General features: G+C 41.8%; 1 pseudogene; it reads right to left on the reverse strand.

Moving 5' to 3' along the window:
• Nucleotides 1–14,562: 14,562 nt before the first annotated feature.
• The window catches only part of LOC139369469 (A disintegrin and metalloproteinase with thrombospondin motifs 9-like), a 29,125-nt pseudogene continuing 16,096 nt past the window's right edge, over nt 14,563–27,591 (reverse strand).

Consider the following 27,591-nt stretch of genomic DNA (forward strand, 5'->3'; position numbering starts at 1 on the left):
ATCCTGTAGTCTATCCATCCTGTAGTCTATTCATCCTGTAGTCTATCCATCCTGTAGTCTATCCATCCTGTAGTCTATCCATCCTGTAGTATATCCATCCTGTAGTCTATCCATCCTGTAGTCTATCCATCCTGTAGTCTATCCATCCTGTAGTATATCCATCCTGTAGTCTATCCATCCATCCTGTAGTCTATCCATCCTGTAGTCTATCCATCCTGTAGTCTATCCATCCTGTAGTCTATTCATCCTGTAGTCTATCCATCCTGTAGTCTATCCATCCATCCTGTAGTCTATCCATCCTGTAGTCTATCCATCCATGCTGTAGTCTATCCATCCTGTAGTCTATCCATCCATCCTGTAGTCTATCCATCCTGTAGTCTATCCATCCTGTAGTCTATTCATCCTGTAGTCTATCCATCCTGTAGTCTATCCATCATGTAGTCTATTCATCCTGTAGTCTATCCATCCTGTAGTCTATCCATCCTGTAGTCTATCCATCCTGTAGTCTATCCATCCTGTAGTCTATTCATCCTGTAGTCTATCCATCCTGTAGTCTATCCATCCTGTAGTCTATTCATCCTGTAGTCTATTCATCCTGTAGTCTATCCATCCATCCTGTAGTCTATCCATCCATCCTGTAGTCTATCCATCCATCCTGTAGTCTATCCATCCTGTAGTCTATCCATCCTGTAGTCTATCCATCCTGTAGTCTATTCATCCTGTAGTCTATCCATCCTGTAGTCTATCCATCCTGTAGTCTATCTATCCTGTAGTCTATCCATCCTGTAGTCTATCCATCCATCCTGTAGTCTATCCATCCATCCTGTAGTCTATCCATCCATCCTGTAGTCTATCCATCCTGTAGTCTATCCATCCTGTAGTCTATCCATCCTGTAGTCTATCCATCCTGTAGTCTATCCATCCTGTAGTCTATCCATCCTGTAGTATATCCATCCTGTAGTCTATCCATCCATCCTGTAGTCTATCCATCCTGTAGTCTATCCATCCTGTAGTCTATCCATCCTGTAGTCTATTCATCCTGTAGTCTATCCATCCTGTAGTCTATCCATCCATCCTGTAGTCTATCCATCCTGTAGTCTATCCATCCATCCTGTAGTCTATCCATCCTGTAGTCTATCCATCCATCCTGTAGTCTATCCATCCTGTAGTCTATCCATCCTGTAGTCTATCCATCCTGTAGTCTATCCATCCTGTAGTCTATTCATCCTGTAGTCTATCCATCCTGTAGTCTATCCATCCTGTAGTCTATCTATCCTGTAGTCTATCCATCCTGTAGTATATCCATCCTGTAGTCTATCCATCCATCCTGTAGTCTATCCATCCATCCTGTAGTCTATCCATCCTGTAGTCTATTCATCCTGTAGTCTATCCATCCTGTAGTCTATCCATCCTGTAGTCTATCCATCCTGTAGTCTATCCATCCTGTAGTCTATCCATCCTGTAGTCTATCCATCCTGTAGTCTATCCATCCTGTAGTCTATCCATCCTGTAGTCTATTCATCCTGTAGTCTATCCATCCTGTAGTCTATCCATCCTGTAGTCTATTCATCCTGTAGTCTATCCATCCTGTAGTCTATTCATCCTGTAGTCTATCCATCCTGTAGTCTATCCATCCTGTAGTCTATCCATCCTGTAGTCTATTCATCCTGTAGTCTATCCATCCTGTAGTCTATCCATCCATCCTGTAGTCTATCCATCCTGTAGTCTATCCATCCATCCTGTAGTCTATCCATCCATCCTGTAGTCTATCCATCCTGTAGTCTATCCATCCTGTAGTCTATTCATCCTGTAGTCTATCCATCCTGTAGTCTATCCATCCTGTAGTCTATTCATCCTGTAGTCTATCCATCCTGTAGTCTATTCATCCTGTAGTCTATCCATCCTGTAGTCTATCCATCCTGTAGTCTATCCATCCATCCTGTAGTCTATCCATCCTGTAGTCTATCCATCCTGTAGTCTATCCATCCTGTAGTCTATTCATCCTGTAGTCTATTCATCCTGTAGTCTATCCATCCTGTAGTCTATTCATCCTGTAGTCTATCCATCCTGTAGTCTATCCATCCTGTAGTCTATTCATCCTGTAGTCTATTCATCCTGTAGTCTATCCATCCTGTAGTCTATTCATCCTGTAGTCTATCCATCCTGTAGTCTATCCATCCTGTAGTCTATCCATCCTGTAGAAGACAGTAGCTCACAGTAACGCATAACATATTCCCATTTGCATACATTGCTTTTCTGAGAACAAATCATGTTATACTAAAGTGACTCATTCTTATTGGAGTTTTCCTTTAGTCAATCTTTTTCAGAAGCCAGACTGAGTGTGATTGGTTGGATGAAAGCTCAACAGTGGTCGGTGAAGAATCTGGTCAGTAGTAGACCTGAGTCATTTAAAATGGATGGCACTTGACTGGGCCTTCAATAGGACCTGAATGGGACCAGCCAACACAATAAAACCACTGCGGAAGAGTAGGCATAAAACCCCTGGACACCAGCTTAGTGGAAGCTTCTTTATAGCACAGAAGAAGGAAAGAAGAAAAAGAACTGCCGCAAACTCTTCCTGAAATCTCAAGCTTCTGAACATTTAGAAAATAATCAATATTTTTGAGAATTCTGGAGATACACATGTGAAAGTGTAGGGAATGGTAGGGGGATGTGGATCTCAGCGCTTACTTAGCCCGGTCCCTTTTACTATTAGTTATTCATTTCTGAGAGTTCAACACAGTTCTTTAAATGGCCTGGCTTTCCCAACCTCCTTGGCTTTCCTCCAGACTCACACAGTGCATGTCATCAAAGAGGGTGCTCTTGTGCAACTATGTCTGACATCAGCAACCGTGGCTGTTTTAAAGGCTGTTATAGAGAACCAGATTTAGATTTTTATTTTATTTTTATTATTTAAAAAAAATTAAATAGCCCAGTCCCAATCCCACCCATATACACCATGAACATCATCAATCATTTCCCAGGGAGACAATTCAAGGTCTGATTTTGGCAGTCTTGCAGGTCCCTGTGTTGACTTAGCAGTTTTGTCACTCTTAGTTAATAAACAGCAAGGTTATATAGTAGCCTAGCTACAGTACTGTCTATACTATGTACGCACCTGCCTTCTCCGATTACCTAATCTCCAACAATGAGGTCAGCTAAAGTCCCCATTCAAAATAAAACACCCATATCTATATCAATCGGCATGAAAACATACTTTGCTGAGAACCAGGGAGGAAGAGACTGGTTGGAGTGTTTTCTTTTAGGAAGGAACAAAGGAGTTCAGTGATGTTCGTAGCCATAAAGTTCCCTCGCACTGTTCTAGCTTCTGCACACAAAGCAGAGTTTTCAAGGCCGTCTGTAAGAAATGTCTGCCGTTGGGTTGGTTTGTCGGGAAAAGGTTTACTTTTATTGTGGCACTGCAAACACAGGCAATTAAAGGCACATTCCAGAGGTTGGCTGTTTCCCTGTAATAGTTTACAGAATGGAGGCCTGATGAGCCTCTGCCTAGACTGGCAGCCCCTCCTCTCTCATTGTAGACCCTCTTTTACAGACAGACCATGCTTGGCCTTCATTAGGGCTGCTTACATTGCTGATAGAGAGGACGTGTCACATAGAGGGATGTCTACTTCTTCTTGGAAGAAATGAAACCATCATGTAGAGGTAAAAGGTATTGCTTTCAATAATCGATGAGTGTCCCGATTTAACACTGAATAGAGCTTTTGCTTGTCACACACAGTTTAACTAATAACTCTTGTAATAAAGTTTGCACACACACAGTTCAACTATTTTAAACAGTTCTGGAAAATTAATGTTGTCTTAATATATAGCCTCATAGTGAATCATACCTAAACACAATACAGTTTATAAGTGCTGCATATGAAAGTCTACCCAACGCTCATTCCTTTCACTCTAAAACAAATACAAGCGGAGAGCATGTGTAGAATGACTGCTTCAAATATCCGAATACTGCATGAATGGGCACACAGATAATGAACAATGCCTTGCTGACTCTGATATGCATGGCTGAGTCCATTAAAACCTTAACACATGAGGGCTTCAGTAACCCACAGGTGTCCTCCAGACCAGTGCTCTAGCAGAGAAGGAAGTGTCCAATGCCTCAAACTGGAATAGAGATATGGTCTATACTATTCAAGAGCAGTATGTATTCAGAGTTTCCTCATGATGTTTTCTCAAACAAGGAGCCAGCACTATTCCACCTTACCAACTACCACCACTGAATCTTTTAACTGATACTAACTGAAGTTTTTGGCAGGGAGGGAGTAGCGAGATGCCCTGTAAAAGTAAGGGTAAGTGTATAAATAGAGAAGGAGAGAGAGGGTCCCTACCTCCATTGATGCAGAATGAAGCCCGGTCACTTGTCTCCACACACGTTACACAGCTGTTCACTCTCTGATTCAGCAAGGGTGTTCAGCTAGTGACAGAGAGAAGAACCAATATATGATACATCCTTGTATAACGCATCTCTTCATCAAACACATACAATATGCTGCCTCTCACATGACAACAATTCACATTGGGACAGAGTAGGTTTACAGATTATCTCGAAAGGCATCGACATTTTGAGACATTACAATAAATCCAGGTGCATTAGGCCGTACTCCCTTTGAGTATATGACCTGGGCAAAATTCCCCCAAAATACCACTGATACAGAGAAAATATGTTGGAAAAAATATAGTTCTGTGCCTCAGTCTAACAGTTCATAAAAACAGAAGTCTCTATGAAAGGTTTGACAAAGTATGCGTATTGGCGTAGAATACAAACCAACTATTCTTCAGCGGGACAATTAATGTGACTTAATTCGTCTTTGATTTGTACTGGTGGATGCGTTATCTTTCCGGAGCAGATGTAACTTCCCCACGGAAACGGTACAAAGAGGAATGCACTGCTTTGCCGATTGAGAAACAAAGTCCACAGACTGCATTTACACAGCACAGTGTTTGTGGAAACTGGTAACCACACTGATGCCGTTGTCATGCAACCATCGTTTTATTATATTTCTGCAAAAACGTGGGATCCTATGAAAAACGACAACTTGCATCACTCACCGTTCTACTGGATTCTCTCTTCTTGGAGCTGCGAGTGAACATACCAGTCTTGTTCCAGGACGGTGGGATGAGAACTGAGACCAATAAAGCAAAAGGTACACTTGAAGAGTGTCCGCGCACGTTCGTAAACAAATCGTGGCGCTCGACTTTCCTCAAACAGAGAGCCCTGCCCTCGCGTTTCATTCATCATTGAAGAAGCGCGGTTTTCGGATACTCCAGCTCTACTTTATTGCCTCCAATAGAAGCAGCAAATTCCGCAGAATATATTAATCTTGACAGCTAAATATTGCAAGTAACACTTTACACTGTCGTTAATAATTACATTAAAAGTAGAGTGTTAACCATACTTACTCCGTTCATTAGGCTACATAGAATCAAAATGTAATTGACATTACAAGTGAATTGTCAGAGTATTTTTCCATCATATAGGCCTACTGAAATAAACTAAACAGTTGGAAAACTTTGCCTTTGAATCGTTCATGAGTTTTCCTATGCTAATGTTTTACCATCAGACTGTAACCAAGCCAACCCAAGAAACTCCTCTTCTCAAACACAGAACTGAGGACCCACTTCACTGTATTCTTTCCAAGTCACATTTGGTCAGAAATGATACATTTTACCGCCATTTGTTTGATGAAGTGTCCAACTTTCCCATTTCAATTTCCTGTGAGGTATAGCAGGCAGAGTTGGCTCTCCAACAAGTGCTTGCCATTTACCACCAGGGAAAGGCTTTGCCGCATCACCAAGACACAGGCAGACAGACTCAATGCACTCAAGAGAGCTTTGAGTCCCAAGGCTTTTCCTCTAAAAGGATAATTCTTCACAGAGAGCAGAGCCATGTTAAGAATATCACTGCAATAATCTCCATGCTCAGGGCTCTATTCACTTTACTGGGCAATTGTATATATATATATATATATATATATATATATATATATATATATATATATATATATATTTATCTTAGATTCATTCAAGGGATGGTATTACTGCCTAATATAATATACAACTCCTTGAATTCCCTCTTGGCTTTTCTCTATCTTCAACATGCTCATGTACCACTCAATTCACTACATTTCTATGTGCTTACCTTGCTTCACTTCCCACAATGTTCAGACATCTGTCTTCAACACTTTTGAATCTGGAACAAGGTTGCACTACTCTGAAGAAGCAGCACTGAGGCACAGATGATAAAATAAAGATAGTCAGCGCTGTCTACTGTTTGTAGGTGGGAGCTTTGATCTTCAGACTTCCTCACTCTTGTAGACTAAAACATCCACAATGTTCCACATCAGCAGGCTCTATACAGACAGAGAGAGATATAAGGGGGGGGGGGGGGGGGATTGAGTGAGAGAGAGTCCTGCAGAGGAATAACTTAACCCCTGTCTCATACGCACGCTCGCGCGCTCACACACACACTCACACACACACACACACACACACACACACACACACACACAGTTTGTGTATGTACAGCAATGATGGTGATGGTGGTGGGGGCTGTTCTACAAGGTGTTTTATCTGCCGCTGGGTTTACGATAATCCTGATGTTATCTAAAAACAGGATGAGGATCATCATGGCCGAGGTGTCTAATATTTATTTTTCCCAGGGCATGCCATGATTTTTTACCTCACAATTTTCAGTGTTCAGAAATAAAATGTCCTTAGGATAAAGGACACATGTGTTGGGAATGTACAGTAGAGCCCCAGGACCTATAAGGACAGAGGTCACTGTTTAATCTGTGTGGGAAGATCTGGGAATAGGTCTGATTTGAGCACACACAGGCACAGGTACAGATACAGACACAGACAACCATACCCCCCCCCCCCCCCCCCCACACACACACACACACACCTGATTCTACACAATGGTTAGATATAAACTGTAGTTCAAAATAAAAAAATACAGACATGGAACAGAATAGAAATTGATTCTAAATATTCACTCCAGTACAAGATGATGATGTGAAACCATGTCATCTATACATAATACACACAAAACACATATTCCACATTGACAGGGGACTCCAACCACTCCCAGCATTAAATGTGCTCTAAAAAAATATGAACAAGCAGTTTGCACAGCTCCACGAGCTTAGATTAAGGAAACAGCTGAACTTGCTCTACTGCATAATTCAGAGGTAACTCTCCCTGCACTGCTGCAGGGAGAGGGGGAAATGTCAAAGCTTTCCAATGGAATACTGCATACTAAGGTGGTTTTAGTAGCAAACCCACAAAGGGGTTTTCTGTCTGTTACCACTTAGTTAGCATGGCACAGGGCTCTGGTTGGTGATACAGGGTGCAGTGACGCTGAACTCGCCTGAAGGGGAGGAGGCAACAGGTCAGGTGGGACACTGCGGCTGCTCTAACCCTAGGCTAAACCCTTTACCTGGATAATTATATCACCCCACTTATTTAGCAGTCTGTTCCAGATTGAGTATTGCCAGAGGATATGAGTGAGCATGTGAAGAGCGGTTGTGTATGAATTGCTGATAAGGTTAGATTGAGCTCAAGTCATAGCACCTCATATAAGTACTCATGAAAACAGATTCCATGTGATTAGGATGCAAATAAAACAGTAGATAAGTGTCCACTGAGAGATTGTAACTCATAAGCATATTAGAAAGTGATTGGAGAAACAAGTTAATTACCCAATTTACCTTGTAGGTGTCAGAGTAGTTGTTCGATCTTCTCCTTTTGACAGTGATAATTGAAGTTGGAGCTGTGAATGACAGTGTGATCCTAGCACCTGGGCTCCGTAGACTTACAGGTGTTTGCTGGGTCTTGTTAAAACAGAACATGCCTACGTGAGGAAGGATCCATGGAGATGGTAAACAGTAACCATACCAGGTGAGTTGAAGGGCGCGCAAGCACACACACACATACACACATTCTACTGGCAGAGATGTCGTTCTAAGTAACATAGCTACACATGCTTTTAAAACAATCAATAAAATGCTCATAACCATTACAGGTAAAGTAATGTATTTTTCTGGCATCATGTTAGTGCTGAACCAATGACCATAACATATTACAGAGGACCTACTTCCTACATTGGAAAACATGAGATCGAATGGGCTGTTTAATTTAACTTGAGGTCTGGGGGAATGTCCATACATCTGGTCAATGTGGGCTGCTACAGTACATTGGATGTTATCTCTCTGAGGATTGATACTCTGCCAAAGACCAGTGGTTTTGTTTAGATAATGACATGGTCATGGTCATGGTCATGGTCCTTGTATGTTAGACCTACAACATACCCACAGAAGTGCTACATCACAAACTGTCTGGACACTAAAACATCTGGTTTCAGACCAACCTTATTACATTGAATGTAATATCTACTGTAGGCTACTGTCGTGTCTTTGGCATCATTAAAGGTGAAGACTGTTATTTCATTAAATCAATTCTCTGTAATTCTTTTCATGTGATTAAACTAATCATGTGAATGTAATTAACTAGGAAGTCGGGGCACCAAGGAACATCTTCAGATTACAAAGTTATAATTTTCCTAATATAACTCTTCAGATATTTTAATATCTGATCAATTAGTCTTCAAATTAATGAATTATTCTTTATGTCACTTTAGTCTCATTCCAAACGTCGTAAATTGTTGGTTATCTGCACGAACCCAGCCTTTACTATGAATCATCCATACACCAATTGGCTTAATCATTTATTTACTAACTAACTAAATAATCACAGAAATGCATAAACAAACAACACAGTAGATATGGTTACAAGGAAATGATAGGGGATGTTCCCTAGTGGTCTAAGCCGATATGACGGCTTGGTGGAAAAAGGGAAGTGAGTGTGGACTGAAAACATACGGGAAAGACAAATGGAATCACTATACAGTTGATATTTATAACAATTGAAATGCTAATCCTTTGCACATGAACGCTCACTCATTCAGGTATAATTGCAATTAATATATATTTACGCCCAGTGTGTCGTCGTGATTTCTGTTGGAATCCGGTCCTTCTGCAGAGATTCAGTTCGTCATGCATTTCTCTCTGCAGCATGCCTACGTGAGGAAGGATCCATGGAGATGGTAAACAGTAACCATCTCTCAAAAGATCAGTCTTTTGGTTAGAATGGATACTTCAGAGTACCATTCAGAAATGTTCTCATAGAATAGATGTTTCGGCGGTTGTCTGTCTTCGCATCCCAGGTTGACATCATTTCTAGCTGCAGACTAGTAATTAGTATCTAAGATTTGCTCTTATTCTGTTGGGATTGATAGTCTCAGAATGTAACAATTTCCACCCATGTAGCCAATACTCCCCGTGGTATGGTTAGGAATTCAACAACCATTGCACCCTTAGCTTATGCTGAGGTTTTTGTGGTCTGAAGAAGATTTCCTCAGGAGGGGTTTTTATTCGTAATAATAGGAAGGTGCGGTTCATGTCGCCAGATCATGTCTGTGCTCACAGAGGCGGGCCAATGACTTAGTTAAACTTTAAAGGGAATACAATTCTCTCTAAAGGTTTAACATCACATTACATCATTTCACAAATAGTTTAATATTTACTCATTCATTTTATACAATAATTAGATGCAAACCTCATGATTTTGGAATGTACACATTTAGAGATATAGTTATGTGTGTTTCCTGTCCTCTCTGAGGTCACCAAATGAAACACACTCATCATACCCATCCCTTAAGTGTCCACGGACCATTCCCACAAGTGGATATTTTGTTTCAAATTCCCATTTTGGGGATTTAGGAGTTTGCCATGTGAAATCCTTTGTTCTCTCAGTGTCTCTCTTTCTGCATGGCCAGGAGGAGAGAGTCTCCGCCAGGAATTCATCGCCTGAGATAACAGAACCTGGGTGTAGGAGAGAGTGAGAGAGAGGGGGGATGCCACGATATACACCCAGAAAGGGCCACGTCATGACACTACCTACCAAGAATAATTTCCCTGTGAGCATGAAATCTGTCATGTCATTTCCAGGAACAGCTCTGTAGAAACACAAGGTATTCTGGCATGGCACTGTCAGATCCTTCTGCTTGGTGATGACTTTCTCTCTCCCTCTTTCTCTCCTCACTTCTATGCTAGTGTAAAACGGCTAGCTTAGTTAGCGGTGCGCACTAAATAGCGTTTCAATCGGTGACGTCACTTGCTCTGAGACCTTGAAGTAGTAGTTCCCCTTGCTCTGCAAGGGCCGCGGCTTTTGTGGAGCGATGGGTAACGATGCTTCGTAGGTGACTGTTGTTGATGTGTGCAGAGTGTCCCTGGTTCGCGCCCGGGTATGGGCGAGGGGACGGTCTAAAGTTATACTGTTACACTACTGTAGACACTCTCTTGCGTTTAATAGAGCCCCCTGGATCTGTTGACAACTAACAGCTAAAATAATCCGCAAGCTCCCTACAATACACCTGAGATTTGGTGTATTGTAGGCTTGCACAAACTAGCTGGAGCCTCAGCACACAACTTATTTGAATACGTTTTCATGGCGCCCCATGGTCATAGCATTGGCTTTGTATTCCCAAGTCCCTTTCATGTATGGTTCGTAAGCTACAGTATGACAGACAGTCAACAGCACATGGTCACATTACTGCACATCTTAGAAAAAACGACCAACCAGTAATTACACCTGGAGGACCAGGTGACTGTCTAGAGCAGACCCCCATAGACAAACAAAGATGGGTGGAGGGTTCACAGAAACATATGCACAGCGTAAATCTGTTCTTTATGGTATGGTCGGGAAAGTGCAATAATGTTAAAGTGATCATCATGAAAGCAATGAGCGCTTTATGGCAGAGGCATGTCTTCTCTCTTGTCTATTCATAGCAAGATCATAGCTATTATTACCTTTATTATTATGTGTTATTACCTTTCTACTATTTCTCTATTTTCTTTCTGTCTGCATTGTTAGGAAGGACCATGAGTAAACATTTCACCGTTGGTCTACACCTATTGTTCACTAAGCATGTGACAAATAACATATGATTCGATATTAGACTTCATAGTGTGATACATCAAGGTTTGTGTATGAAAATTATGTATTAGCATACAGTGAGGGAAAAAAGTATTTGATCCCCTGCTGATTTTGTACGTTTGCCCACTGACAAAGAAATGATCTGTAACGGCTTTCCTCCTCCTCTTCTGAGGAGGAGTAGTAGGAAGGATCGGAGGACCAAAATGCAGCGTGGTATGTATCCATAATGTAATTTAATGAGAATGAATACAGAATACAAAAAGAACAAGAGAAACAAAATGAAAACCGAAACCAGGCCAAACACAAAAACACCACATAGAAAAAGGAACATACCCAACCCACCCAACTCACGCCCTGACCATACTAAAACAAAGACATAACAAAAGAACTAAAGTCAGAAAGTGACATGATCAGTCTATTATTTTAATGGTAGGTTTATTTGAACAGTGAGAGACAGAATAACAACAAAATAATCCAGAAAAACGCATGTCAAAAATGTTATAAATTGATTTGCATTTTAATGAGGGAAATAAGTATTTGAACCCCTCTCAATCAGAAACATTTCTGTCTCCCAGGTGTCTTTTATACAGGTAACGAGCTGAGATTAGGAGCACACTCTTAAAGGGAGTGCTCCTAATCTCAGCTTGTTACCTGTATAAAAGACACCTGTCCACACGAGCAATCAACCAATCAGATTCCAAACTCTCCACCATGGCCAAGACCAAAGTGCTCTCTAAGGATGTCAGGGACAAGATTGTAGACCTACACAAGCCTGGAATGGACTACAAGACCTTCGCCAAGCAGCTTGGTGAGAAGGTGACAATAGTTTGTGCGATTATTCGCAAATGGAAGAAACACAAAAGAACTGTCAATCTCCCTTGGCCTGGGGCTCCATGCAAGATCTCACCTCGTGGAGTTGCAATGATCATGAGAACGGTGAGGAATCAGCCCAGAACTACACGGGGGGATCTTGTCAATGATCTCAATTGGTAACACACTACGCTGTGAAGGACTGAAATCCTGCAGTGCACGTAAAGTCCCCCTGCTCACGAAAGCACCAATACATGCCCGTCTGAAGATTGCCAATGAACATCTGAATGATTCAGAGGACAACTGGGTGAAAGGGTTTTGGTCAGATGAGAGTAAAATGGAGCTCTTTTTCATAAACTCGCCGTGTTTGGAGGAGGAGGAATGCTGCCTATGACCCAAAGAACACCATCTCCACTGTCAAACATGGAGGTAGAAACATTATGTTTTTCTGCTAAGGGGACAGGACAACTTCACCGCATCAAAGGAATGATGGACGGGGCCATATACCGTCAAATCTTGGGTGAGAACCTCCTTCCCTTAGCCAGGGCATTGAAAATGGGTCGTGGATGGGTATTCCAGCATGACAATGACCCAAAACACACAGCCATGGCAACAAAGGAGTGGCTCAAGAAGAAGCACATTAAGGTCCTGGAGTGGCCTAGCCAGTCTCCAGACCTCAATCCCATAGAAAATCTGTGGAGGGAGCTGAAGGTTTGAGTTGCCAAACGTCAGCCTCGAAACCTTAATGACTTGGAGAAGATCTGCAAAGAGGAGTGGGACAAAATCCCTCCTGAGATGTGTGCAAACCTGGTGGCCAACTACAAGAAACATCTGACCTCTGTGATTGCCAACAAGAGTTTTGCCACCAAGTACAAAGTCAGTTTTGCAGGGTCAAATACAGTGCCTTGCGAAAGTATTCGGCCCCCTTGAACTTTGCAACCTTTTGCCACATTTCAGGCTTCATTTTTTTGTGAAGAATCAACAACAAGTGGGACACAATCATGAAGTGGAACGACATTTATTGGATATTTCAAACTTTTTTAACAAATCAAAAACTGAAAAATTGGGCGTGCAAAATTATTCAGCCCCTTTACTTTCAGTGCAGCAAACTCTCTCCAGAAGTTCAGTGAGGATCTCTGAATGATCCAATGTTGACCTAAATGACTAATGATGATAAATACAATCCACCTGTGTGTAATCAAGTCTCCGTATAAATGCATGTATAAATGTGTCCCACTTGTTGTTGATTCTTCACAAAAAAATACAGTTTTATATCTTTATGTTTGAAGCCTGAAACGTGGCAAAAGGTCGCAAAGTTCAAGGGGGCCGAATACTTTCGCAAGGCACTGTACTTATTTCCCTTGTGCCTTTGTGCCAAAGCCGTGCAGGGCTGTCTCTCCCATTTGCAAGGGCCCGTGACTAATGTACCATCCTACTGCTGACTGCTGGTGACTGTGTGTACTGCTTTAGTCCAGGTAATTAGACCAGCCTAAACAGCCATTACAAGAACTAAAGCACAGGTAGGAACATAGCACTTACTACACTGCTCCATAAACACTCAGCCACTTGGATAGTGACACCACAGAGCATAGGAAAAACAACGCTGAAGGATGCAGAGACTGTAATACAGCTAAGAGTGTAAGAGAGAAAGTACATACAAAGTGTGTACACATTCATACACATACCCAAAACTGACAGTCTTCTTCTGCCTCATTAGACAAAGAAGAGCCAGGCCGTAACACTGCCATAATATGAGAGAAAAAACACTGCAAGAAACACAAAGCAGCTACAGTACACTGGACTGAATATGATGCTACATATTTCTAAGGCACATTTTTATGTTCTAGTGCCCTCAATTTCAACTCTGGGCCCCGAAGCCAGTTCCACTGTGTTTTTTCATTGTTCCCCTCTAATCAGGGACTGATTTAGACCTGGGACACCAGGTGTGTGTAATTAGTTATCAGGTAGAACAGAAAACCAGCAGGCTCCGGACCTCGTAGGGTAAGAGTTGAATACCCCTGTTCTAGTGTATGGTGAAGGGATGTGGATAGATACACAGTAAATACAGTACACTGTGTGGTGTTTGTTGGAGAGAAAAAAAAACACAATTCTTAAAGGATCTTACAATGTAAAAATAAATGTTGAGTATATCGTATAATAAACAAGTAATTTACCATGTTATGTACAGTACTTACACCTGTTCTATTGACATATTTACACATTGGAGGGAATAGGGGTCATTTGGAGGATGGAACCCTCGTTACTTTGGCACCACTGAGAGGTTGGATATCTTGGCTTGAAGAGCAGCTGAAGAGAGCTGCGAAGAGAGGGAGGGATGCCAATACAGAGGGATGCCAAAACCACACACATTTAGAAAAAAAGTGCTATCTAGAACCAAGGGTTCTTAGGCTGTCCCCATAGGATAACCTTTTGAAGAACCCTATTTGTTTCCAGGTAGAACCCTTTTGGTTCCAGGTAGAACCATTTTCACAGAGGGAGCCAAAAGTGTTATTACCTGGAACCAAGAAGGGTTTTACCTGTAGCCCAAAAGGGTTCTCCTATGGGGTGAGCCGGTAAAAACCTTTTGGAAACCTTTTTTCTAAGAGTGTACTATGGATACAGACACAATACGGGTGACATGTTTCATGTTTAGGAGGGAAATAGTGGTAAATAGTGATAAAACATTATCTATGTCTAAAGAATAGTTAATAATATACACACGGTTAAACTGTCAATTTAGGCCACTGTGATGAGCAGGACAGAGCCAGAAGATGGAGTGCATTTCCCACAGTAACCCCGACGCATTAATGTCACTCTGCTTCCATCCTGTGGACAAACAAGGAACAATGTTTACACTGCTATAATAAACAGGATACAGCATAGTTTAGTAACAGTAACACAAATCATGATGTATGAACTCATCTACCATGCCATCTCTTTTATAACTGGCCATGAGAATAAAAAAACCCTGTAGAAGGTGGTTTTAGCCTCTGGCCTTTTGTGAGGTTCTCTGTCACAACGTTATAAAGGTATTAAACCAAACTGTAAAATGGGGCCGCTGAATGAATTACATATACACTACCGGTCCAAAGTTTAAGAACACCTACTAATTCAAGGGTTTTCTTAATTTTTACTATTTTCTACATTGTAGAATAATAGTGAAGACATCAAAACTATGAAGTAACACATATGGAATCATGTAGCAACCAAAAAAGTGTTAAACAAATCAAAATATATTTTATATTTGAGATTCTTCAAATAGCCACGCTTTGCCTTGATGACAGCTTTGCACAAGCTTGGCATTCTCTCAACCAGCTTCACCTGGAATGCTTTTCCAACAGTCTTGAAGGAGTTCCCACATATGCTGAGCATTTGTTGGCTGCTTTTCCTTCACTCTGCGGTCCGACTCATCTCAAACCATCTGGGTTTGGGTTGAGGATGGGTGATTGTGGAGGCCAGGTCATCGGTCATCTGATGCAACACTACATCACTCTCCTTCTTGGTAAAATAGCTCTTACACAGCCTGTAGGTGTGCTGGGTCATTGTCCTGTTGAAAAACAAATGATAGTCCCACTAAGCTCAAACCAGATGGGATGGCGTATCACTGCAGAATGCTGTGGTAGCCATGCTGAATAAGTGTTCCTTGAATTCTAAATAAATCACAGACAGTGTCACCAGCAAAGCACCCCCAAACCATAACATCTCCTCCATGCTTTACGGTGGGAAATACACATGGGGAGATAATCCGTTCACCCGTGTCTCACAAAGACATGGCGGTTGGAACCAAAAATCTCCAATTTGGTCTAATGTCTAATGTCCATTGTTCATGTTTCTTGGCCCAAGCAAGTCTCTTCTTATTATTGGTGTCCTTTAGTAGTGGTTTCTTTGCAGCAATTCGACCATGAAGTCCTGATTCGCACAGTCTCCTCTGAACAGTTGATGTTGAGATGTCACGCCCTGACCTTAGTTATCTTTGTTTTCTTTATTATTTTGGTTAGGTCAGGGTGTGACAAGGGCGGTTGGTTTAGTTTTTGTATTGTCTAGGTGTTTTTGTCCTGTCTATGGTTTTTGTATATCTATGGGGTTTTAGTATGTCTAGGTAATGTAGGACTATGGTGGCCTGAATTGGTTCCCAATCAGAGACAGCTGTTTATCATTGTCTCTGATTGGGGATCCTATTTAAGTTGCCATTTTCCATTGGTTTTGTGGGTTATTGTCTATGTGTAGTTGCATGTCAGCACTTGTGTTATAGCGGTATTTTGGTTAGTGTTCTTCGTTTAATAAAGAGGAATGTATTCATATCACGCTGCGCCCTGGTCTCCTCGTTATGACGACCGTGACATGAGATGTGTCTGTTACTTGAACTCTGTGAAGCATTTCTTTGTACTGCAATTTCTGAGGCTGGTAACTTGAATGAACTTATCCTACGCAGCAGAGGTAACTCTGGGTCATCCATTGCTGTGACGGTCCTCATGAGAGCCAGTTTCATCATAGCGCTTGATGGTTTTTGCGACTGCACTTGAAGAAACTTGAAATGTTCTGTATTGACTGACCTTCATGTCTTAAAGTAATGATGGACTGTTGTTTCTCTTTGCTTATTTGAGCTGTTCTTGCCATAATATAGGTATTTTACCAACTAGGGCTATCTTCTGTATACCCACCCACAAATTAACTTTTAAGAAGGAACACCTGTTAATTGAAATGCATTCCAGGCGACTACCTCATGAAGCTTGTTGAGAGAATGCCAAGCGTGTGCAAAGCTGTCATCAAGGCAAACGATTTGAAGAATCTCAGATCACAGATATAAACTGTATTTTAATTTGTTAAAAAAAAAATGGTTTCCTACATGATTCCATGTGTTTTTTCATAGTTTTGATGTCTTCACTATTATTCTACAACGTAGAAAATAGTAAAATAAAGAAAAACCCTTGAATGAGTAGATGTCAGGGGCGGCAGGGTAGCCTAGTGGTTAGAGCGTTGGACTAGTAACCGGAAGGTTGCGAGTTCAAACCCCCGAGCTGACAAGGTACAAATCTGTCGTTCTGCCCCTGAACAGGCAGTTAACCCACTGTTCCCAGGCCGTCATTGAAAATAAGAATTTGTTCTTAACTGACTTGCCTGGTTAAATAAAGGTAAAATAAATAAAAAAATGTTCTAAAACCTTTGACAGTGTAAATGTAGTGTAAGGTAGTGTAAATGCACAGTAATCTAATAGTATTTGCATAAGCAATGATGTGGAACACTTTCAGCTTAATACACAGGATAATCAAATGCAACAAATCTATCCCACGGAATGAAAGGAGCGGCATCTCCTCTGTAGTTGGACAACACTTATAGTGAGTGCCCTCCACCGCACTTGACTTAAAACAACCGGTATTCAGTTAACCAGCCTTGAGTGTCCAGAGCTCCACTGGCTTTGAGACAGATTCAGCGTCCTCAGCCTGATCTCCATTACAAAACCAGGAGGGCCCACTTCACCGTGCAACTGCCCAATAAGGCTCCGGTCTCTCCAGGCACTTAAGGCATCAGAGGATTCTGGGATACAGAGCCCACTTGGGCCAATGCCCAGAGCAGAGAAGCCTCTGGAGCCAAGAGGAAGGAAGGGAGGGAGGGAAGAATGGATGGATGGATGGAAAGAGAGAGAAGAAAGGAGGGAAGGAGGGAAGTGGAGAATGATGTCTGAAACCAAGAATGTGAAAAGCCTGTTGGGTAAAACACTTGGGTAAATCTCAGATGAAAACTCGCCATCATAAGTGACCAAACATGAGGCTATGTGATGTGCATCATGTTCTTGCCTGGGATTTGTGTATATCAGCAGCTACATAGTTTCCTTGGGAGATCCACTTGGTTTCCTCAGCTAGCTGGAAGCCTGTTGCTGAGAGGTTGATGCTGAATCGACCCTGAGGGAGGGAGGAAGGAAGGAAGGAAGGAAGGAAGGAAGGAAGGAAGGAAGGAAGGAAGGAGAGAGGGAGGGAGAGGGAGAGAGCAAGATAGAGAGGGCAAGGGAGATATCAGCACTAGGGTTGCAAAAGTCTGGGAACTTTAAATAAATTCCCTGATTTTCCCGAAATCATGGTTGGAGGATTCGCGGAATCAGGAGGGAATACGCTGGAAATCCGGATGTCTCCACCCAGGATTACTGGAAAACCAGGGAATTTATTGAAAGTTCACAGAATTTTACAACCCTTTCAGCGCCTCCCCCATTAGGCCAACAGCAGGGAGCAGTAGAGAGCAGTTCAATTACATGCCGCAGCTGCATTTAAGTTTCATCAAAACCCAGATTATATATGCCTGCCAAAACCCAGCGACAAATACCAGACTCTTTACAGCACAAACAGCTTTAAACAGAGGTCGTCTTTTGGAACGTTCTTATGGAAGCATAAGTATTTGTCAAGTTAACAGAGTATGGTGAGAAGTGTATTACTACTGTAAATGTGTGAACACGTTTTCTGATTACAAGGTGTGTTGTGTTAATGGAAATGAAAAACATGTTCAGTAACTCTTGGAGTCCAATGAAATATTTATTTATTAGCCTATCAAAACCAACATGTTATGGTGCAATAGTTTTCATTGGGGTCTTTTTCGGTCGTTGGAAACACATGGTCTCAGCCATATCTCCTGAAATGATTGAAAAAATTGTATTTACATGGGTTGGCACCCGTGTCTCACTGGGCCATGGCTCCAGCGAACCTGCTCTCACTTGGGGCCAAAGCCAGGCCACTGTTACTTCTCAGCTTGCATTTACTGTGAACTTCAACACATTCTTACAAAGCAACTGTTTTGGTTATGCAGAGGTTGTTGATTCTGCTCTTCACAAGTCCTCACTGTCAACCCTAGCTATGGAAACACAATGTCCCTAGTATAACATAAGGCTAGAGTAACACTGGAGTTACAGTCGAAAAGCAGCATCAAGAGGGGAGGGAAAGTGTGGGGAAAGTGGGTGAAATGGTGTCTTTGAAGGATGTTTCTTCCTGTTTTACTGGCTTTCCCTTGTGGTGTGCTGCAGTCTGCGACACTCTGGAGACTCATCATATGTGCCACACATTGGGAGCTGGCTGGGACTGTGGGAAAGGTGGCATATACACACACATTCAGATAGAACCCCTTCTCTATGCACTGGCTGAAGCTCACACACACACACACACACACACACACACACACACACACACACACACACACACACACACACACACACACACACGTGGGTACACATGGAAACATACATGCATGGACAGCACACACATATGGTGCCTTCAGAAAGTATTCATACCACTTGCACATTTTGTTGTGTTACAGCCTGAATCCAAAATTGATTCAATTGATTTGTTTCCTCACCCATTTACACACAATACCCCATAATGACAAAGTTAAAACATGTTTTTAGACATTTCAGCTAATGTATTGAAAATGAAACAAATAAATATCTCAGTTACATAAGTATTCACACCCCTGAGTCAAAACATGTCAGAATTAGCTTTGGCAGCGATTACAGCTGTCAGTCTTTCTGGGTAAGTCTCAAAGAGCTTTGCACACCTGGATTGTACAATATTTGCACATTATAATTGAAATAATTATTCAAGTTCTGTCTAGTTGGTTGTTTATCATTGCTAGAAAGTCATTTTCAAGTCTTGCCATAGATTTTCAAGCCGATTTAAGTCAAAACTGTAACTAGGCCACTCAGGAACATTCAATGTCATCTTGGTAAGCAACTTCAGTGTATAGTTGTGTTTTAGGTTATTGTCCTGCTGAAAGGTGAATTTGTCTCCCAGTATCGGTTGGAAAGCAGATTCAACAATGTTTACTTATATGATTTTGCCTGTGCTTAGCTCTATTCCGTTTCTTTTCATCCTAAAAATCTCCCTAGTTCTTGCCGATGACAAGCATTCCCATAACATGATGCAGCCACCATCATGCTCGAAAATATGAAGAGTGGTACTCAGTGATGTGTTAGATTTGCCACAAACATAACGCTTTGTATTCAGGACATAAAGTGTCTTTGCCACATTACTTTAGTGCCTTATTGCAAACAGGATGTATGTTTTGGAATATTTATCACTGAGATGCAGTGTCTTAGACCACTGCGCCACTTGGAAGCACCCCATCTTTGTAGTGACTGGGTGTATTAATACACCATCCAAAGTGTATCAGCTCAAAGGGATTTCAATGTCTGCCTTTTTTATTTTAACCATCTACCAATAGTTGTCCTTATTTACGAGGCATTGGAAAACCTCCTTGGTCTTTGTGGTTGAATCTGTATATGAAATTAACTGGTCGACTGAGAGACCCTACAGATAGTTGTATGTGTGGGGTACAGAGATGAGGTAGTCATTCAAAAATTATGTTGAACACTATTATTGCACAGTCAGTCCATGCAACTTATTATGTGACTTGTTAAGCACATTTTTACTCCTGCATTGATTTAGGCACACCATAGCAAAGGGATTAAATACTTATTGACTCAAGAAATTTCAGCTTTTCATTTTTAATTAATTAGTGTGTAAACCAGTGATACAATATCTAAATGTAATCCATTTTAAATTCTGGCTGTAGCACAATAAAATATGGAAAACATAAAGTGGTGTGAATACTTTCTGAAGGCACTGTATACAGATACCCTCCACAGCCATATACAGGTGCACTCCCTCACACACTCCCCTGTCTCTGATAGACTCCACATGCGAGGCAGACATTGCACAACATCATGCAGAGAGACATGGGGTTATTACAGTCTCACACACAGCATCAGTGGTGAAGGGAGAGAGTGGAGAGTGTGTGTGTGTCTGTGTGCCAGCCAGCCGTCTCCTCTCACAGGCAAATAGGATCTGCAGAGACTGGCCCAGGCAGGGAGTGTGTCCAAATCTCCCCTCAGACAGACGGGCCCCTCTGTCCTCAGGACATGTGTGTCTGCTCTGCTCGGTCCCCACTCACAGAAAACACTCCTGCTCTCTCTGTTAACAGTATCACCACACTCAGCACCTCACTAACCTCTTGAGCATGAGGCTCTGCTGGAACTTAGCACACATTGAACTCAACAGCACAGTTAGATGGTCAGACACTAGGGTTGTCACAATCCACATCCGACCACAAGGGGCTACAGAGAGTAGTGCGTACGGTCCAGTACATTACTGGGGCCGAGCTCCCTGTCATCCAAGACCTCTATACCAGAGGAAGGCCCTAAAAATTGTCAAAGACTCCAGCCACCCAAGTCACAGTCTGTTCTCTCTGCTTCTGCACGGCAAGCGATACCGGAGAGCCAAGTCTGGGACCAAAAGGCTCCTGAATAGCTTTTACCCCAAAACCATAAAACTTACTCAACAGTTAGTTAGTTATACAACTACCTGGACTTTCTGCTTTTCACCCCCTACCTACATGTACAAAGTACTTCAATTACTGTGTGTTACTATTTTATTTTGATCTATTTGTTAATATTCATACTTTTTAACTGCATTTTTGAAAAAGGGCACGTAAGTAAGCATTTAGCAGTCTGCCATTATCTACACAGTCTACACTTGTTGGATTCAGCGCATGTGACAAATAAAAATGTATTTGATTTGATACCAGTATCGCGATACTAGGATATAAGGAAGCACAGGAAACAAAATATGAAGCAGACTCAATTTCTTGAGGAAAACAGTCCTATTGTTGTAAAAAACTGCTTTATGTTTTTACTCATAGTCACATTTGTTTATTTTTCAAGCTATGGCACACAATATTTTACAAAAGTAAGTTTAAAAGGACCATGGAGTTAAGTCTGTTTTGTGTTTTCTAATTTGCCAAGGAAAATCTGGTATCATAGTATCGCAATTCTGGTGTCGTGACAATACTATCAGACACACTGTCAAAGACACACCTAATAAACAATATTAACCTAGATTCGTGAGGTCAATAGAAGTCTTAAGTCCTAACCTCAGTACTCACACCCTAGTTCTTACCTGTGGACACCAGGGGGCACTGTAGCAGTCTCCAGCTGTGGCGAAGGGGACTCTGTGGCCCTCGCGTGTGAAAGCAAACTGTCAGTCTGTAGCTGAATGACAAGAGAGAAAAACAATGGCAGAACATATTAGTAGACAAGACAAAGGCTTCGTAAAAATGAATCTGGAACATAGCTCAATCTTTTTGACTGGCCAGCTTCGCTATAAAAACTCATATAGCAGCAAAATAACAACTTGCCTCTTCCAAAATGAGTACACTTTCACATAACCTAAATCAAACCTTGCTTCTAGGGTCACCGTAATGGCAATATCAGTATAATTCCATCTACTTAGTGCAATTTAAATGGATCCCCCCAGGCCCTTTAATTGTGTGCTCCTAAATGACCCTAAAAGACATCTTGATCCCATTAACCCCACTCTGCTTGGACTTCATGTCTCTGTGAGGAGGGGGTTAAGGAGGAGAGAAGAGGAGGCTCTTATTTTACAGCATGTTGTGGGAGTCAATCACAGTACCCTGACACTACACTACATTCAAGTTAGCGTAATTAACTATGATGTAGTGTGTGTGTGTGTGTGTGTGTGTGTGTGTGTGTGTGTGTGTGTGTGTGTGTGTGTGTGTGTGGCAATGATTGACTATAATTGGTAGGCTAGTCTACATGGCCTTGCTGAATGTGTTCTGCAACTGGTTTTGACCTACTCACTGATGATTTGCATCTTGCTGAGGTCTAGTCATGCACTTGTGAAGGTGGAGAGGCCAGCAGTGGTGTGGTCTCTACTACACTCACAGTCCTCTCTCATGGCCCTTGTAACAGGACACTGTGTGGGGTCTATCAGTCTAGAAAGGAAAAGAGCAAACATACTGTCTCAATCAAGTTCATATAACATTTGTCCTCTGCACTTTTGACAGTTACATAATGATAAATTAAGTCATCCATAGGTTGCTTTACCTGAAGGCAAATACTTCAGAGTAGTTCTCTCCCTCTCAGGTCGTCAGGGTGATGTACTCCCGTGGCTTGTCAGTCTGCATTCCTGCACAGAAGACCTGAGGAGGAAGAGGAGCTGAGGAAGGACAGGAAGGAGGAAGAAGGGGTGAGAGAACTCGCCCAGAGATTTAATTTAAAACCTCTTCAGTACGACATGCTATTTCTAAACCTGACCTGGGTTGGTCTGGTTCTCAAATGGACAGACAGACAGACAGACAGACAGACAGACAGACAGACAGACAGACAGACAGACAGACAGACAGACAGACGGACAGACAGTCTAAAGAAGTTCCCCTCAGTCTCATTCATCTAAAACATGAGAAAATAACTAATGACCAGCCCGCTTGGGTAGCAACTTCAGAATGGAAAAACAAATGTACTTGTTATAATCAGGGGCTGGAACAGTTCAGGGAACAGAACCTAAAACCGGAAAATAAGGACATTTTTCAAGTAACATTAATGGAACCTGGAACCAAATTGGAACCATATTTTAAGAGTTTGGGAACCGGTTAATAAGGTTATTTTACGTTCCAGGCTCTATCTGTACTGATTTGTGAAGTAATTTAATGAACTAAATGTAAACTATTGATTTCACAGGTTAAAAAAAAGAACAGAAAGGAACGATATAAACCGGTGCCTTTATATTGCTGGTCGGAACAGTGGAACAAAAGGAAAAAATGGTGGTTGTGTTCAACATCAGGCTGGAGATCAGACAGACTCTTGTTGGTAAAGTAGGGGTATAGCTTAGAAACACTAAAGTGCATTATGGGTTACATAGTAAGTTAACTTTCATTTATGATGCAATTGTGGTGGTGGGGAGATGTAGCCAAACTGTGAGCTACACTCTTTTTTCTCCGGTAGCCCACTACTTCATTTTGTCATTCAGACTACCTCACATGGTGTACAAGCTAATAAATGTCAACTACTTCAGTGGAATTCCAGACTAACTCGTCATTAGCAGCAGATAAGATCCACAAAGGTGGGAATTACCCCAGAGTATCCATAAATTGCTCTGGCCCTGGAGGTAAGGCTCCCCTGAGTCGTCCCGACTACAGTCTGGAGGCGAGGCAGGAAAGGTAACACTCTGGACGTCACTGTAGCTCGGGGGCAGATGGCCTAAAACAGGTATAGCTATGTTACAGAGGTGTATTACACACATACTTTATAACAGGAGTTAGGTAAAGAAGAGACTGAGGATACTGTATGTCTACTGAAAGGCAGGGCTGCTGCAGGCTTCGCTGGCCTGTTTTAGTGTCTGAGGGACAACAGTCACTGCCTAGTTCCTCAGCAGAAATACACTGCACTGTCCTCTCCATTACTCCATTTCCACAGCTCACTTAACACTGAGGGGGAGAAAAGAGTAGGAGTAAGGGTGCCTGCCACAGGCAATAAGTACTAAAATGAGAAAAAACACAACACTGATAGTTCATAGAGACTGGAACCATTTACAGCTTCGAAGATTCCCACCCTCCACTCCTGTGTTGGAGGACAGAGGCCTTGGTTGGGGGGGGAATATAAGAGATGGGAAACATTACTCAGCATGACCAACAATGGTAATACTACAACACTAGGGTTTAAACGATTTCAAAACCTCACTTTGACTTCCTGTAAGACTGTAGAGTATATGAACTTGTTGATTTGTTGTGCTGGATGAAGAGTGAGAATTGATAAATAACATAATGGCAGTGTGCTATCGACATTACAGCAGTGTGTTGAAACATGTTTGTAGTCCAGACTTACTTTTATGATGGAGCTGACAGAAGTCTCAGGCCATCACCCTCGTTCTCTACATCCAGATGTACACTGTGTACAAAACATGATCTTTCCATGACAGATTGACCAGGTGAATACAGGTGAAGCTATGATCCCTTATTGATGCAATTTGTTAAATACACTTCAATCAGTGTAGATGAAGGGGAGGAGACAGGTTAAAGAAGGATTTTTAAGCCGTGCGACAATTGAGACATGGATTGTTTACGTGTGCCATTCAGAGGGTGAATGGGCAAGACAAGATATTTAAGTGCCTTTGAATGGGGTATGGTAGTAGGTGCCAGGTGCACTGGTTTGAGTGTGTCAAGAACTGCAATGCTGCTTGGTTTTTCCTGCTCAACAGTTTTCCATGTGTATCAATAATGGTCCACCACCCAAAGGACATACAGCCAACTTGACACAACTGTGGGAAGCATTGGAGTCAACATGGGCCTGTATCCCTTTTGAACACTTCGACACCTTGTAGAGTCCATGCGACTAAAATCGAGGCAGTTCTGAGGGCAAAATAATATTAGTAAGAACCCACTATTAGTAAGGTGTTCCTAATGTTTGTACATTCAGTGTATGTACGTAGTAACTCAAGTGACTTGCCTAGTTAAATAAAGGTTAAATAAAATAAATAAATAAAAATGTTGTGATGCTGTTGGACAGTGTTATGGTGGTAATCCAAGTTTAGAGATTTTTTGGAAGGGCTTGAGAGGCCTTGCCTTGCGTCAGAAACACTTCAGTTCAGCTCTTACAAATGCACTCCAGCTGGTCTTGATCTATGTTATGCGTCCAACGCTGTCAAACAAATGAAATACCTGGAATTGTTATTGTGAGCTGAGCAGCCAAGCTGTGCCTTTGTGGAATTCAGCCTGTCATAGCAGGCTGGTGGGTTTGGGCTAATGTAAAACCATTCTAAATGTGTTATTATAACAATTATAACATTATGACAACTATAACATTATAACTTTAACAGCACCAAGTAGCCTATACAACTATATTGGACAAATGGACAGAGGAACTTGATCATAGTATGAAATATTATAACTCCTAGCTATTAGAATGAGTGGCATAGCCTATGTTATGTTAATCTATGTTATGTTAATCTATGTTATGTTAATCTATGGTGAGAAAAACAAAGAACAGACTGCCACTAAAAACCTTTCCTCAAGCTTTCAGGTTAACTGACAAAGGAGGAAGGCAATATAACAGCTGGTCGAGAAGCTAGCTTAGCCCACAAAGGCAAAGGCCTGAAAGGACAGGGTATATGGTACAAATGGACATGTCTGTAGCTGTCAGAGCACAAGTTGGAGCTACCTTTCCAATACTTTTAGATCTGCATGAAGTGACGATGAGATATAGCAAATCAAATCACATTTTATTTGTCACATGCTCCATAAACAACAGGTGTAGACCAACAGTGAAATGTTCACTTACGGGTCCTTTTCCAACAATGTAAAGTTAATGTCTTTATGCATCTCAATGTGCTCTAATATCATAAGCAAATTAATTTGGGGCTAATTCACCACCTGACTAAGTGGAGACTTAAGTGGAGACTTAATCAGGTGGAGAATTAGCCAAACATACCGTCGTAAAATTGACTACCCTACCGATCCTCGACTTCGGCGATGTCATTTACAAAATAGCCTCCAACACTCTACTCAGCAAACTGGATGCAGTCTATCACAGTGCCATCCGTTTTGTCACCAAAGCCCCATATACCACCCACCACTGTGACCTGTATGCTCTCATCGGCTGGCACTAGCTACATATTCGTCCCCAGACCCACTGGCTCCAGGTCATCTATAAGTCTTTGCTAGGTAAAGCTCCGCCTTATCTCAGCTCACTGGTCACGATAACAACACCCACTCGTAGCACGCACTCCAGCAGGTATATCTCACTCGTCATCCCCAAAGCCAACACCTACTTTGGCTGCCTTTCCTTCCAGTTCTCTGCTGCCAATTACTGGAATAAATTGCAAAAATCGCTGAAGTTGTAGACTTATATCTCCCTCACAAACTTTAAACATCAGCTATCAGCTACCGATCGCTGCAGCTGTACACAGCCCATCTGTAAATAGCCCATCTAATCTACCTACCTCATCCCCATATTGTTTTTATTTACTTTTTTGCTCTTTTGCACACCAGTTTTTCTACTTGCACATCATCATCTGCACCTCTATCACTACAGTGTTAATTTGCTAAATTGTAATTACTTTGCTACTATGTCCTATTTATTGCCTTACACACTGAATATAGACATTTTTTTTCTTCTAATGTGTTATTGACTGTATGTTTGTTTATTCCATGTGTAACTGTGTTGTTGTTTGTGTTGCACTGCTTTGCTTTATCTTGGCCAGGTCGCAGTTGTAAATGAGAACTTGTTCTCAACTGGCCTCCCTGGTTAATATAAAGCTGACTCAAAATACATTAGCTAGATCACTAACTCTAAAGATAATACCCACTCATAGTATCCGTGCATTAATCTAACAGTACCTTTAATGTAATTTATTTTTTAAATTGTAGCCATCTAGTCAGGGTTAAAGTGACTGGGCAACGGGATAGATAATAGACCGTAGCAGCAGCGTATGTGTGAAAGTGTGTGTGGCGTCAGTATGCATGTGTGCGCAAGTTATGTGTGTGTGGGCATCTGTAGTGTGTGTGTGTGTGTGTGTGTGTGTATCTGAGTCAGTGCAAGAGAGTTCAATGCAAAAAGGGTCAATGCAGGAAGTCTGGGTAGCCATTTGATTAGCTATTTAGCAGTCTTGTTTAGCAGTCTCAGGCTTGGGGGTAGAAGCTGTTCAGGGTCTTGTTGGTTCCTAACTTGGTGCACCGGTACCGCAGTGGCTAAATGGACTAGAGAGACCTGAGGAGTTGCAGCCTCCAGAATGTTCAGTGAGGCAACTTGAACCGCCAAACATCCAACAGCAGCATGAGGTTAACTGCCATAATTATCTTCAGCTGTTTGCAGCTTGAGGGGTGCCAAGGCGGTATTTTCTCTCTACTAATTAGGCTACACTCTCCTCTAAGTGCAGTGATTTCATGCTGCTTGTTGACCTAGATTTAAGGCTTCCTGAAAATTTAAAAAAAGACAAC

Source organism: Oncorhynchus clarkii, chromosome 17 (genome assembly GCF_045791955.1).
Source record: "Oncorhynchus clarkii lewisi isolate Uvic-CL-2024 chromosome 17, UVic_Ocla_1.0, whole genome shotgun sequence".
NCBI classification, from domain to species: Eukaryota; Metazoa; Chordata; class Actinopteri; order Salmoniformes; family Salmonidae; genus Oncorhynchus; species Oncorhynchus clarkii.